We start from the raw sequence: 14,305 nt of genomic DNA, 5'->3' as shown, positions 1-14,305 counted from the left end.
AGTGACGTAAAAGTCGCATGAATTCCGACATGACTGTTCACACTGCGATCGCATTGCAAAACGTCTGACCTGTATCTGATTTAGTACCACATAAGGAAGTGGCACAAATCGGAATCGAAAAGATCAGATTCCATGTGGTTTGTGCTGTTTACACTGTCACGCCAAAAACAGATCTGAGTCACATGTGAGCAAAAAATCAGATTTGGGTCGCATTTGCCTGCAGTGTGAACTAGGGATGCACCGATACCACTTTTACCAGTACTCGCCCGATACGATACTTTTATTTTTGGTACTTGCCGATACCGAGTACCGATACCAATATTTTTATTGCATTTGTAAATTTTTTAAATATTGGGTACAGAAACCAAAAGAGCATGTATAATGTTAGTTGGTTAACTTCATTTATCAAATAGATAGTCAAACCAACATTTATTCAGACACCTTCAACATTTCTCACATTATCACAGTTTATTCGCTATAGTTTAGAAAATGGTAATACAATATAACAAGAACTCAGAGTTAAACTGTGTCAGAACAAATTCAGCTTGATAATGTTAGATAACTTTGAAAGAAAGGTATGTAATAGATTACAATCAACCAAAAATTAGACAGCTGTTAGTATGACAGTATTTACACAACTATCAAAACTTAGTCGGGCAACGCTTAGCCTTAATGACAGCCTGTAGTCTCCTGGGCATGCTGTCACCCAGCTTCATGCAAACCTGAACTTCAATGTTTTTTCCCAGACTCGGTCTGAAGAATTTTTGGTCCCAAATTTGTATCATGAGTGTTTCTGCATTATATGAGTGGCTTTGGAAAATATAACGCAGCACGTTTTAGATGAAAAAAAACGCGACTTCTATTTCTGAAAATATCACAGTTGGGAGATTTATAATGAGTGCACGTATCTGTACTGGTGCAGAATGAGAGGAGCAAGTAGTGCAGCCTAGCACATTTCACACAGGCTGCTAGATTCACTTTCGCCAGAAAGTCGTGTATGCCTAAGGTTAAAAATAAATTATGTTTATAGTGAATGCCCCTACAAATGGTCTTATTTTTACGATTTAGTTTTAATCCAAATGATGCGTGTGCTAAGTGAGTGAACATCTAAGATCACACAACAGAATTGCTCTCTCTCTCTCTCTCTCTCTCTCTCTCCCCCCCTACCGTTAAGTAACTTGTGCATTGTTTTACTTACTTGTTTTTGACGTATCCGACCGAACTACAAGCTTTCCAGTAATGTCTGTGAGAAAGGTATATTCACTCGACAAGCTCGCGCATCTGCGCCGCCGCGCGCTCAATCCACTCAGCGTGCTTTGCTTATCAGCTTGCGCACATCAGCTATACAGTCAATACTGAATGTTTAACATTATATTCATTGCATACATATACTTCGTAGACATCCTTAATCTCTAATAACTGCATTCTGCTGTCTGTTGTTCTGTTGTTGGTGTTTCATTGTCTGAATATGGCACTTAACACATGCTGTGTGGTATCGGCGTTTGGTATCGGGGCATTTTAACGAGTACGAGTACAGGAGCTCAGTATCGGTGCATCCCTAGTGTGAACGTAGCCTATGTTAGCAGAACTGACCTCCAATGGAGTCCATGTCAGAGTCAGACACATGCGTAATGGAAAAACGAGAGACACTAAATCGGGAAAGCGGTGGTGCTGGTTTTTCATCTGGAGACTTGACGGGAGAGTTGGGTGGTGTAGCGATCTCTTCAGAGCTAGGTTCTGATGTTGAAGGGCTTTGAATCAATGGAAAATCATCTTGCCACTGAAATGCCCCACCTGTTTAGGGTGAGAGGCTTGTGAAATATCACTAAACGAGAGGAAATACCCAGGAATTGTTATTGAACACTTACTTTCTTCTGAGACATTCCTTCCTGGTGATTCCTCAGTGGTAGTGACCCTATCCTGGGGTTGTGGCAGCTCCACCTCTGAAGCCTGGCTATTGGGTTCTTCATCCACAGGAAAACAGTAGTCCCCAAGCTCACCTGTGGGGCTCTCCTGAATCGATACACAGCGAGACACAGGCTGTGAGTCATATTAGCACTGCACAAATCAATGTATTTTTCTGAAATGAAAATAACATGCTTCTTGACGCACTACCTCAATACTACAAGAGATAATTCTACAAACCTGATCAAACAGAAACACAGTGACATCATCAAAGAATGACACCGCTTTTTTCTTGCTCTCCAGCTCATCGCAGAAGGACTGTGTAAGTAAGGAGGGCATTTTGAGGAGGCCGCGTAGATGCCGTGCACTGCTACGATCGCTCACAACGACAGGCACCACAGGGAACTCTTCATCGCTCTCATCACTCTGCTCCTGTATGCTGTAGCTACAAAGTTCTTCATCAGACTCATCACTATCCTCTGAATCCTCCTCATCCGCCTCCTCTCCATTCCCCAGTGGAGCTGGAACATCTAGGTCTTCTGGCAAGGCTGGAAGAATATTCTCCAAGGATTCATCACGCTTTGGTTTTGAAAGTGCTGAACCTATGCCACCTTCCTCCACTGAATCTTCCATTTCCTCGTTGTTTCCTTCCCTTGGAAGCTCCGGATTGTCCACTTTGTTACAGGCCTCTTGCTCCTCTGCTTGGATTATCTCCCCACTGAAGTCTACTATGGTAGAGTCTGAGCCTAGTGACTCTGCTGAGGAAAATTCTCTGGTGTCTCCGTTAACCTGCTCCTCCACACCTGAGGCCTCCTGTGTTGAGGAAGAGCCTTCAGACACTGCTGAAGAGTAGCATTCAGAGTTTGGTTCCTCTCCAGAGTGATCAGATTCCAGCCCAATACCATCATCTGGAGTTGACTCCTTGGTCAAGCAACCCCCCATCTCTGGAGGAAAGGGCGAAAGCATCGATATCATTGGAACCGATGCAGGTGATGGACAGAAATTTGGGTTTGTCTTTTTAAGACACAATTGTTTATCATTAAGGGCAGCACTGTTGTCCTTTGGCACAGATATGTCATTTCCTTTCTCACTCTCCATGCTACGTCCTTCTCTCCCAAATGTCTTTTCTGAGCCCTCCTTTTCTGCTTTGAGGTCAAAGGCATCATCCTCATCTTGGCGATTGAAGAACATGTGGACCCCTTCACTGGGGCTCTTGTCATTCTCCATGTCATAGTCAGAAAAATAAGCAGAGTCTCTGTACTGATTCCTCTCACCAAGGCTGATCAGCGGTAGATGACTGCTGGATGGATGCAGGAGCATTACATTGACATCTTCATCTAGATCCATCTGGAGCAACATGTCACACTCGTCTGATTCTACACTAGTGCTAAGGGCTGGATTCCCTTCAAGGTCTTTCAAGATAAACTCTGGGGATTCATTATTCTCTGTGTCATAGCCACTGTCTAAGGATTTTGGCTGAATGGACGTGTGGTAACTATCAGGGCTGAAAGCCTCACATGGACTGCTGCTAGAGGCAAGATTAATTGTGTCCTCGCAGTGTCTGGACCCAGTCTCTCTCTGCAGTGTTCTATGAGTTAGGTCAATATTGCCCACCTCTGCATAGTCCAAGGTATAATCTGCTAATACTCCAGAGGGGGTGTCCATGCAGTCATTGCTGCAGTCATTAATTTCCACTAGACTGATACTGGAGTTGTCGGGCACCATTCTGCAGTCTGTCAAATGGCTACACTCTGAGACAGTCTTAGATAGATCGATAGGGCATGACACCATTTTTACACAAACTCCAGCAGAACCGTCTGTCCCAAGTTTCAGTTTTTGTGCAGGGGATATCCTTGTCTCAAGCAACACGTTTTCTTTAGTCACTACCAGCTCTGATGGAAGAGTTGATGGATTCATTCTGCAGCAACCTCCTACATGAAAGTCTGATGTATTGTTTTTGATATGTTTATGAGCAATGTTCTTCTGCAGTGTATGAATAGGCTGACTTTCTGTGACAGAATGACATTTGGAAGATGATTCAACATCCTGAGTACTTTCAGGGCTTAAATGTAGGTATTCACCACCCTCTGAGTCAGCATGAGGTTTACTAGCGGTGGGCATACTCTCCGTGGCTTCCATGTATGAGTCTTTGAGAGAATCGATGGAATAATATGTGCAACTGTTGCTTGTCTTCAACGCTCTTGATTTCAAATTCCCGACTTGAGAAGAGGGTGTCGGGTGACGTAAATCAAGGTATGCATCTCGAAAACCCACAGCTTGTGTATGATCGCTTAAACTGTTGTTGTTTGCTGAGTGGTTGGAGTTCCAATTAGTTAACATGTTCTGAGAAAACAGATCTTCATCATCTTCTGAATCAGCACTCCCCCTGCCCAAAAGAAGGCCATCACCGGCATCAATATCAATGCTCATGTAGTGGGGTCTGGGCATGCTCTTTTCTAAGGGGCCCATCATGTCATAATAGGCCTTATTGGCCATACTTCTTTCTACAGTTCTCTGGTTAGACTCAAGGTATGGGTCACAATGTGCCAAGCTGGGACTACTAAGAGAGACTGAAACTCCAAGTGGGCTTTCCTTTACCACCTCCAGTCTATGGCAGAGGCTTCCCGACCCTCTTCTCTGCTGATAAGAGTCTGAACCATGCCCTCTTATCAAATTAACCACTGGCCCTGCTTGAGGTGACTGTTCACACTGTAAATTGTGCCTGTCATTGGAAGAAAAATAAACTTCTGACTGGTTTATCTCTACCGAGCTTGGAACTCTTCTTTGGAGTGGCTCCATGTTTAGGCTACTATCTGAATCATAATCATTACTGTTGGGTTCTTTAGCTGCTGACCAGTAGGTGTTTGGCTGAGACCCAATGGGGCTCCTTCTGCCTGTAGTGGACAAGCTACTGTTGCTGGCTTCAAGTATTGGGCTGTAATCAAGATTGGTGTCTTCTAAGTTGATGTTGCACTCAACTGGCTCCTCGATGCGGATGTAGTACTCACTACTTACTGAGGGGCTGTGTGCACTTAGCACTGGAACCACACCTGGATGGTCTGACTCATAGTAGGATGGAGAAACCCCAAGAGGGAGGCTCTCACCCTTGCAGCTACCCGTGGAATTGCTAAGAGGGTAATACACATCCTGGTAATGGGGATTATTCTTTCCCAGTGGTCCACTAGCTGAAGAGGAGCAGTAGGGCTGCTCAGCTCGTGCCTGCTCCCATTTATACTCAAAGTTGAGCCCCTGGCTGGTCTCAGTTACTGTCAACATATCATCCCCATTCTCAGATTGGAAGCTGTCTGCCAAAGAGAAGTGTTCAAGTAGAGGAAATGAAGAAGAAGTAGAAGAGGCTACTTCAGGTGCAGGTGTCCTGTGAGAGCTGCTGGAGCCCAGACTTGGCCTGAGAGAGTTCCAGCGCTTCTCAAAGTCCTCCTCAGCCTCAGTTGCACCCTTAGCACACAGGTAGCTTAGCAGGAGATGGACTTCCTCCACAACAGGCCTCTGCTCAGGTTGCAGCCAACAGAACTGCATTACTTCATACCTGCTCACACACACAACAGAAAAGCAAATATTTTAGACTACAAACTAAAATTGATGAGAAACACCACTGGTTGACTGTAAAGGATTAGAATAGAATAAGGACAAAAACTATGTTTTAGTATAATTTGCTAATGCTTTATTAGCGGGGTCTCCAACCCTGCTCCTGGAGAGCTACCATCCTGTAGATTTCAGCTCCATCCACACCTGAACCAGCTAATAAAGGTGTTCAGGGTTACATGATAATTGCAGGCAGGTGTATTGGAGCAGGGTTGGAAATGACAGGGTTGGAAAAGGACAGTAGCTCTACAGGAGCAAGCCCTGTTGAAAAAAACAGCATATGCTGGTTAGTTATGTTTTGAAGCATGGCTACTGGTTTAAGCTGGTCTTTAGCTGGTCATGAGCTGGTTTAAGCTGGTCCTTAGCTAGTCATGTGCTGGTCCTAAGCTGTTCCTAAGCAGCTAGCTCCTGCTCAGGACCAGCTTAGTACCAGCACATGACCATCTTAAACCAGCTCATGACCAGCTAAGGACCAGCTTAAACCAGCTCATGACCAGCTAAGGACCAGCTCAAATCAGCAGCCATGCTTCATAACATACCTAACCAGCATATGCTGTTTTTTTTCAACAGGGAAGTTGGAGGCCCCTGCTCTATTATCAATGCTCTATTATCTTATTGTTATATGAGTACTTAAAAATGGATGCTAGTATGGATGATAGCCAGAAACCCATCTGTGATGTTTTGAAATATGGACAGTTTAGCATGATAGTAGCCTTGCAGTCTTAAAGTAGGGTCACTGATTGTTTAGTATCCTGTGGGGAATGGAGTGGTATACTTGTACGCATGACTGCTCTTGATTAAATGGACAATGATTGGAGTGTGTGGGGGTAAAATTAATGACTGTGTGCTTCCAGAACTGGATAAATGTATGATTGATGGCCTTACAGACGGGGAAATTAACGATTGACCACACTGGATTTGAGGAGTATTGATTTGTTGGTCCTGCCAGAGGAAATGGCAGTGACTGGTGGAGGCACCTGTGGTTGGAAGATATTGATTGCTTTACATGTATTTAAAAGAAAAGTGATTGGTGGGTGTGTCTCTGGAGGGGAACACTGATTGGTTTGGATGTGGTGATTGCGATGGGCAGAAGAGGATGGGTGGCTCATAATGATGATTTGGACTTGTGAGACGACTCACCAGCGTTCACACAGAGGCACTTTCAGCAGGGGCTTTGGCAGTTTGAGCTGCTGTTCCTTTACAGCATATGTTAAAACCTGCCTATCAGAATAGTGCCTGTAAGGCTGGTTACCCAGTTCAAGAGCAAAAAAAAAAAAAAAATTAGAACACAGAAACATAAGACACAGCAAAACGTCTGTTGGTCTGAAATTTATTTAAAGTGCAAAAAGTCTGGAGCTTCATTTTCTCCATATAGCCTATAGTATGTCACAGGGCAGAGGTTCTCAAGCTTTTTTGTTGATTGTACGCTGCAATTTTTTATTATAAATGTTACCTTTTTGAAAGGTGCTGAGCTTGTGTTTTGTGCTAAAGCTTGTCAAAGCACAGCATTATCCTTGAAAGCATGTGTATCTCCTCTTGAATAAGTTCTGCATGCTAGTTCTGCATTCACCATTTGCAAAATTTGCAACATCCTGATTGTAATACTGAGTTCATCTTTGCGCTCAGGTTGTTTTAGCGTACATATCATGGCATATTTTATATATAGGTTTATCCTCCTGTAAAAATTGTGCAAAAAATTGTAATACAATAAAGATTGCAATTTAATACAAAGGTTGAGAACCTCTTCCATAGTGTTTTTCTCTGAATTATTTCTCACCAGACATTGCTGGTCTTGGTTTGGTCCACTACTAAGAGATTGCCATGGACTTCATCAATAAGTTCTGGGGCAATCCAGCGTAGAGGAACCCATATTTGATCTGCTGTCACATAATAGTCATCCTAACAAAGGGAAAGGATGCACTGATAATCAGTAAAAAGAAATACTGAGACAACATCAAAATAATAGCATCAGCATGGCTGCTAACATAAAAGCCTTCATAGACTCACCTTGTATTTGCTGTGGCTGAGGCCATAGTTTCCAATTTTGACTGCCAGCTCTGAGGTCAACAGGCAGTTCCTTAGGGCCAGGTCACTGAGAACAGGACAGAGTGGAGCAATGTTTGCATCATTTATAGTTCCTGTCATTGGCAAACTTTCATGACAAAGGAAGTCTGCAGTGTCACCTCACATTTTCTTCATGGGTGACTTACAAATAATTGATGATGTGTGTTGAGCAAGGGGTTTTCCCCCAGCAACAAAATCACTGATGCTGGAGTCTGTGACATGTACTCGGGCAGCACCAGGATATTGTTGCCAGGAGACACCAGAGCTGGACGTCCAGTGAGCGGCGGGGTGAAAAATAACAGAGAGAATCAATATGCGGGGAAAAGGCCAAAGGTTAGTGGATCCTCACCTGTGAATGTAATTGTGTTTGTGAAGGTACAGAAGACCAGAAGCAATCTCGCATGCCATCCGCTGAAGGATCAAAGGGTCAGGGGTCATTGAGTCTGCTGCCCGACAGCTAAGGAGGTATCCTTTAACATCTCCCTGTATAAAGTAAACAGCATTCTTAAGAACAGCACAAGAATGCTAATTTGTGTTATAGTGAGCAACTGTAATTCTGGTACCACTGTATCAGTTTGTAACTGTGCAAATGCACAATTTCTAATATGACCAGCAGAGGGAGCATTAAGCTGTATAATTAACACTATGCTAAGCTCCATCCCCCTTGGATGCTCAGACCAGCTTTACAAAAATGTTTTTCAGTTAAATGTGCTCCTAAATTAGTAAAAATGGAGGGAATGTTATTCTTTTCTGTCTTGGAATGAAACAAAGCAATGCTGTTTTTCTTAATTACATTGTTGAATGATGCCATATAGTGATTAAACTACTAAAACTGTGAAATCAGAATCAAGACACACCACAATCTAAAAAAAACCTAATTTGATTAGCTGTTTTTAATGTTATGACGACATCCTCCTTATGGTACTGTGAAATCTTTAGTTATCATTACTTATAGTACATATTAAACAATAAATAAGATTACATTGTAGGAACGGTATTAACATTACTTGGAGAAAATGTAGATGTTCTTATAGATGTTGCGTGTTCATTTGTGAATGAGGGTGACCGTCTAATACACAGCATGAAAGTGTTAAAATACTACATGCATTCTCTCTGTGTTCCTTATGTCACTATTATACTGAAGGTGACCTGGCAACAAAGTTTTAACTTTAATTTTGTAATATTTTGGATTTAAAAACTACCCAAAGCCACAGATTCTCCATAGACTTACATGAGAAAAGAACAAAAGTCTGATTATACTCTATGGTAAGAGTTGCTAAACTCAGATTGGTCAACATTTTGAAGGCGTGGCTTAAAAAAGGGTCAACTGAAAACCACACCACAGCCACTTGGACTCAAAAACTCATGCGGTTTGTAGTTTCTTGTTCTCAAAACTATACTTAGTAAATAAAAGGGATGCTACTTCAATACATTGTGTAATAATGGATATAGTGTAAAAATGGCACTCGCTTCATGTCAAGAAGATTGCTGACTGCTAGTATAGACTTTACAGGGTCATTAGACCAACTCAAGAGTATGTACTGAAAACGGTGAGTGAAGTGGCTGGTGCTCAGTGGCTTACCAGGGAGCAGTGCTCCATAACCAGCAGGAAGGGTGTGACTTCTGAACACTGGGACAGACACTGCAGGAGGGCTGGATGCTGGAGCACCCTGTGGGATTCACACACTCAAGACATCAAAACACTGCTCATATGAGAAACCGTTTAGTTACACATTCCAAATAAGAGCTATCGTTAATGTTGCTTCAGTTTGTGCCTCCAAATTAGATGTACTGACAAAAAATGCCATATGTTTTAGCATACGGCATAAGATGAGTAAAAAAAAAATGGGATAAGAGGAAAGGTGTGTACCGGTAAGGCTGGACCTCTTCCAGGAACTGCATCTGCTCCTGTACACTGGCACTGGCCTTTAGCTCCTTAACCACCACCTGTGTGGTACTGAGTCCAGCATTCACCTCCCCCAGCAAAACCTGAAAGCCAGCCCAAACCGCACATTAACATGGCTCACACCTGCCACCTGTGAAACTAGCAGCACCGAATTAAAGAGAGTGAACACTTGATGTGCAATTTATCTGTTAACTGTTTGCTTAACGGTAGCTCATAATGAGATTACGACAACATTTTGCGTACACTGTACTGTGTACAATATCAACCCAAAGAGTAGGGTACTCAAAAAACACTGCTATTTTCTCAGCGCCACATTACGGTATTGTTTGAGTTATAAAAGGCCTCACCTTGCCAAACCAGCCCTGTCCCATTTCTTTGATGTAGAGGAGGCTGTGGCGTCCGAGATCTGTAGACTTCAGCAGCTGAACTGAGGGAAACAGAGAGAAAACATACATTCAGACTTGGCGTACAAATGGATGAACTGAATGCACAATGCGTGGTTTGAAAGTGGGCAAACATCAAGAAAGAGTGAGCAATATCCAGGGAGGCACACCCACAAGAACCATGGTTATCTCAAACTACCTCATTAAGGATTTAAAATGAAAGAAAGTTGACATAAAACTTTAGACACTCTGGTCCCACCTCGAACCATCATAATTCAGCAGAAAAGCTCGGATGTTGAATATACAGACGAAGAGCGGCTTTCTTTGTCTGGCAAGAAACCGTAGGATGAAGGTCCAATGACGCAGTGGAATGAAGGTGCCGTTCTTCTCCGGTTCTCCATGTCTCCATTCACACACCAGGGGTTTAACCCTCCAAGCCCTCGGACAGCTGAGAAAGCAGCCCTGTCTGTCTCCCTTCCTAGAAACAGAGCGAATCTCCTCACGCTGAGATACTGCGTCCCACAACATTCCCATAATGCACCTGGCTGGAACTCACAGCTGGAGCCAACTCAACTTGAAGCTGCGGTAAACCTAGCGGCTCCTGCTGAGATCGGTGTTTTAAGTGCCAAGTGTCCCACCAGGATATGGACGTATGTCCGCAGCGCAGCTCGGCACATGCCAAATGCGTCTGCTCACGCAAGCAATGCCATAAGCACACAATAACCCTCGCTCCTCTGCCCCCTTCCCTCTGTCTGTCTCAGCAAGACTATGGAGGCAATTGTAAACAAATAAAGCACTGTGAGCAGCAGAAAGACCTCTGTCATTAACACGAGCCCCCCACACACCTCCTCCTGCGCTACCAGCAGGTCTCACAGTGTGCATGTGTGCGCCTCACAGACCCATCCCTGTATTAATGCACTAAACTGTTCTCCTCCTTTGCAGCGTTCCAGAAGCTTCTCATTCCAGACCCTCACACTCCCCGCCTCAGTTACATTGTGGCTTTTGTCCGCAGAGCAGCAACGCCTGGTACCCCAGTACCAGCCCAGACACAAGGCCCATTCTCTGCCGCTCAGAGCCAGGATTGTCACAGCATTGACCCCACCCCCCCATTCCTGACACACAACCTATCTCTCTTTTCTTCAGCAGACTTGAACTGGCCTTTTATATGATTTCTGTGAAATCTGTGAGTTGTGCATTCCCGTCCCACTCCTGGCATTCCCAGAGCAGCCCTGGGCCATGTTAAAAATGTATTAAAACGCAGCACAATTGCACGAGAAAATCCAGGCTGGTCTACGATTGCACATTGACTAGAAAATAAATTATACTTAATATGTCGACAAAAGACTTCAGACAGAGTAAAATTGCCAACTTAAATGGATAAGGGGATTTCAAAAGTGCTAAGATGAATTTTATTATGTGAACTTCCAATATGGAAGAGAAAATATACATACTGTACATCAAATTTTGTGATTTGGTGATTTATGTATGATGGTGTTGATTCTGATAGAACTAGCATGGTACTTAAGCAGGGTTGGCTAAATGACAGTATTTACCATGCAAAAGTAGAAATGTGTCAATCGTTTATATGTATTAGGAAGGATGGTATGTATTATTTACATGTAAGAGAAAGATAAAGAACATGGAGTGGACAAGTCAAGATGAGCATGAATTTATTATTAAAGAGTGCTGTTTGGCAGAACGCTAAGCTATTTTAACAGCTTAAAATTTGTCCAATAAAAATTTAGCGATGCAACTATGGTACTTTTAGCTGTTTTGTCTTTTGTTTTTAGGTCAAGTGTATAATGTGAAGTTGTTTTTTGAACAGATGACAGACTTTATTTAATACACAGAATTTATTTATAATCATCTTTTGTCCATCAAGATAAAAATACAACTTAATCTAATCAAATGTGGTAGCTTTAAAATACAAAAATTTTATTGGCTAAATCACAACAAATTGGCATTACCACATGGTTATTAAATATATAAATAATTTTTGCTTAACTTCTTGCTAAATTAAAGTATCTATGAAATAATTTATCCATAATTGAAAAAGTTACTAATATTTAATTTAAAGAATTTACATGCAATCCCAGTGATTAGAAAACAGTCCTATCAATTTCCAAAGGACTAAATTAAATCCTACATTTTTTCTTAATCGAGAAACCATTTCACTCAGATGCACATCGCAACAGGGAGGAACTGAAGGCCACAATTTCCATTTCATGTTGACTTTATATTGGGATGTATACATTTACAATTATATAAAGTGACATAGAGTGATATAGGATTTGTTCCCATAGCTCAACAACTGGTAGAGCATGGTGCTAGTAATGACAAGATTGTGGGTTCCTCGAGGTCTACTGTCCTGCAGAGTTTAGCTTCAACCCTAAACAACCAGCAAATCAAGGTTATTATAGACAGGTGAGTTTGATGAAGGTTAACTCCGCAGGACAGTGGACCTTGAGGGCCAGAGTTGAGAAATCTGCATTAAACGCTCTGTAAGCTGCTTTGAATAAAAGTCTCAGCTACATGAATAAGCACAATGCAAATGTCTACAGTAGGCATTTTAGGGCCATAAATGTGATCCCCTCTTTCTCTGATTCTCCATGCTCAACCTCTTCCAGACTGAAGCTTATGTCAAGGAAAACCTGTAAATGTAGCTTGGGAGTGAAAAAACACCAGGGACATTCGTATGTGGGGTTTTTACTTCATTGCATTCAGTCAAGTGTTAATTTCCGGCTCTTTGCATTAATACAACACGCAGGAGGATGAAGAGGGGGAGGACGGAAAGGGAGCGGTTCAACCATGACCGAGCCCTTCTTAATATCACGAGGGACTCAGTGCTACCCTCTCGCTCTGCAACACCTGGACCAATCACATGGCCGTAACCACGGGCGACGAACAGTCCAGAGGCTATTGGCTGGCTCCTAAAATTCTATTGTCCAATCTGTGCCTGCGTTTCAAGCCAGCATCCCGCTGTCTCTCCCACCCTCCCCTGATGCTCTACGCAGACAGAGAGCGTGAGTCATAGGGAGAAAACCTGACGTGCACGGCTTTTCCCACCGCCAGCTTCCACACAGTCAGTCACCGAGTGACTGGATTTGACTTGATGCAAAATCAACTGTAGTACATTTTATCATTCCTGAAGAACATGTTAATGTTGTCTGCCTGTGTAAAACTTACTGCCATTGTGGCCAGGCATTTTGAGCGGTTGCCAGGGTGTTCCTATGTAGTTGGTAAGGTTTTCTGCATTGGTATGCAGTTTCTCAGGTGTCCTAAGTGGTTATTAGGTGGTAATTAAGTGGTAATTATTTTTCAGATCTGGGGCCTCATTTATAAAGCGTGCATATGTTCAGATTTGATCTTAGAGTGTGCGTCAAAATAATGTTCTTTTTAGCAGCATCATATGACCCCTTTAAATCCACGACAACGCTCATATTTGTAAAAACTGGCTTTGACGTGGAAAAGTGCTTAGCATCACGTCAGGGTCTGAGCAGACGTACGCACTTTGTCTTGTTCGGGTACGGCAGGTTTTTTTAAATGTAAGCTGTTCTTGCAGCTCGCTGTTCTAAATTAAAGAATTTGGATGATGACTGGTGGTCTTTTACATGTTAATGACATTAATTAGGAGTCGTTTACAAGGCAGAGAGCTGAAACCATTCAGTTGCGTGCAAGTTCAAGATCGTTTGCGATTCATAGATTTCACGTCTGAAAAACACGTACGTGCACTTTCTGTACGTACGTTCATTTTATGAATCACATGTAGGCCTACTATTTGAGAGATGATCGAAAAAGCAATTTTAGGATGGTTTCTGCGCAACATTTTATAAATGAGTCCCCTGATCTTTAGGACTGACTGTCCACGCTGTCATTTTGAGGGTAATGAAATTGGATGCATTTGTTCAAACAATGTGGTCAAAATGGACTTGTTCATTTATTCTCTACATAGTAAACATCACATGGCATATGACAATGGAGCCAAAATGAGTGTATTTGGACACAGACAATATTGGGCACTTTCAATTATGTTACAGACACATTATGCCTCAAATTACTGTTCAGACTGGGGGGAAAATGTTAATATGGGACTGAATCAGGTTAAAGGGTTAGTTCACCTCAGAATGAAAATTAGGCTGTGTTTTACTCACCCCCGAGGCATCCTAGGTGTATATGATTTTCTTCTTTCAGACGAATCCAGTCGGAGTTATATTAAAAATTGTCTTTGATCTTTCAAGCTCTATCGTTGTACTCAGCGGGTGTTGCATTCCTTCGGTTCAAAAGACGTGAAATAAAAAGCACCCTTCCATAAAAAAAGTGTCTCACATGGCTCCGGGGGGTGAACAAAGGCCTCCTGTAGCGAATCGATGCATTTTTGTAAGAAAAATATCCATATTCAAAACGTAATAATCACTTGAATCTAGCTTGCGCTCACTGTTGTAAA

At 42.6% G+C, this 14,305-nt stretch overlaps 1 protein-coding gene and 1 pseudogene across 1 annotated transcript in view; one reads left to right on the top strand and one right to left on the bottom strand.

Moving 5' to 3' along the window:
* Positions 1 to 14,305, bottom strand: part of LOC107672454 (serine/threonine-protein kinase LMTK1-like) — a 54,538-nt pseudogene that overhangs the window by 4,248 nt on the left and 35,985 nt on the right.
* The window catches only part of LOC107672452 (brain-specific angiogenesis inhibitor 1-associated protein 2-like), a 137,348-nt gene that overhangs the window by 111,474 nt on the left and 11,569 nt on the right, over positions 1 to 14,305 (top strand). The gene's annotated exons all lie outside the window — the stretch shown is intronic.

The sequence above is a fragment of the Sinocyclocheilus anshuiensis genome, unplaced genomic scaffold (genome assembly GCF_001515605.1).
Source record: "Sinocyclocheilus anshuiensis isolate Anshui unplaced genomic scaffold, SAMN03320099.WGS_v1.1 scaffold1430, whole genome shotgun sequence".
Taxonomy (NCBI): Eukaryota; Metazoa; Chordata; class Actinopteri; order Cypriniformes; family Cyprinidae; genus Sinocyclocheilus; species Sinocyclocheilus anshuiensis.
This window is presented reverse-complemented; position numbering and strand designations above follow the sequence as displayed.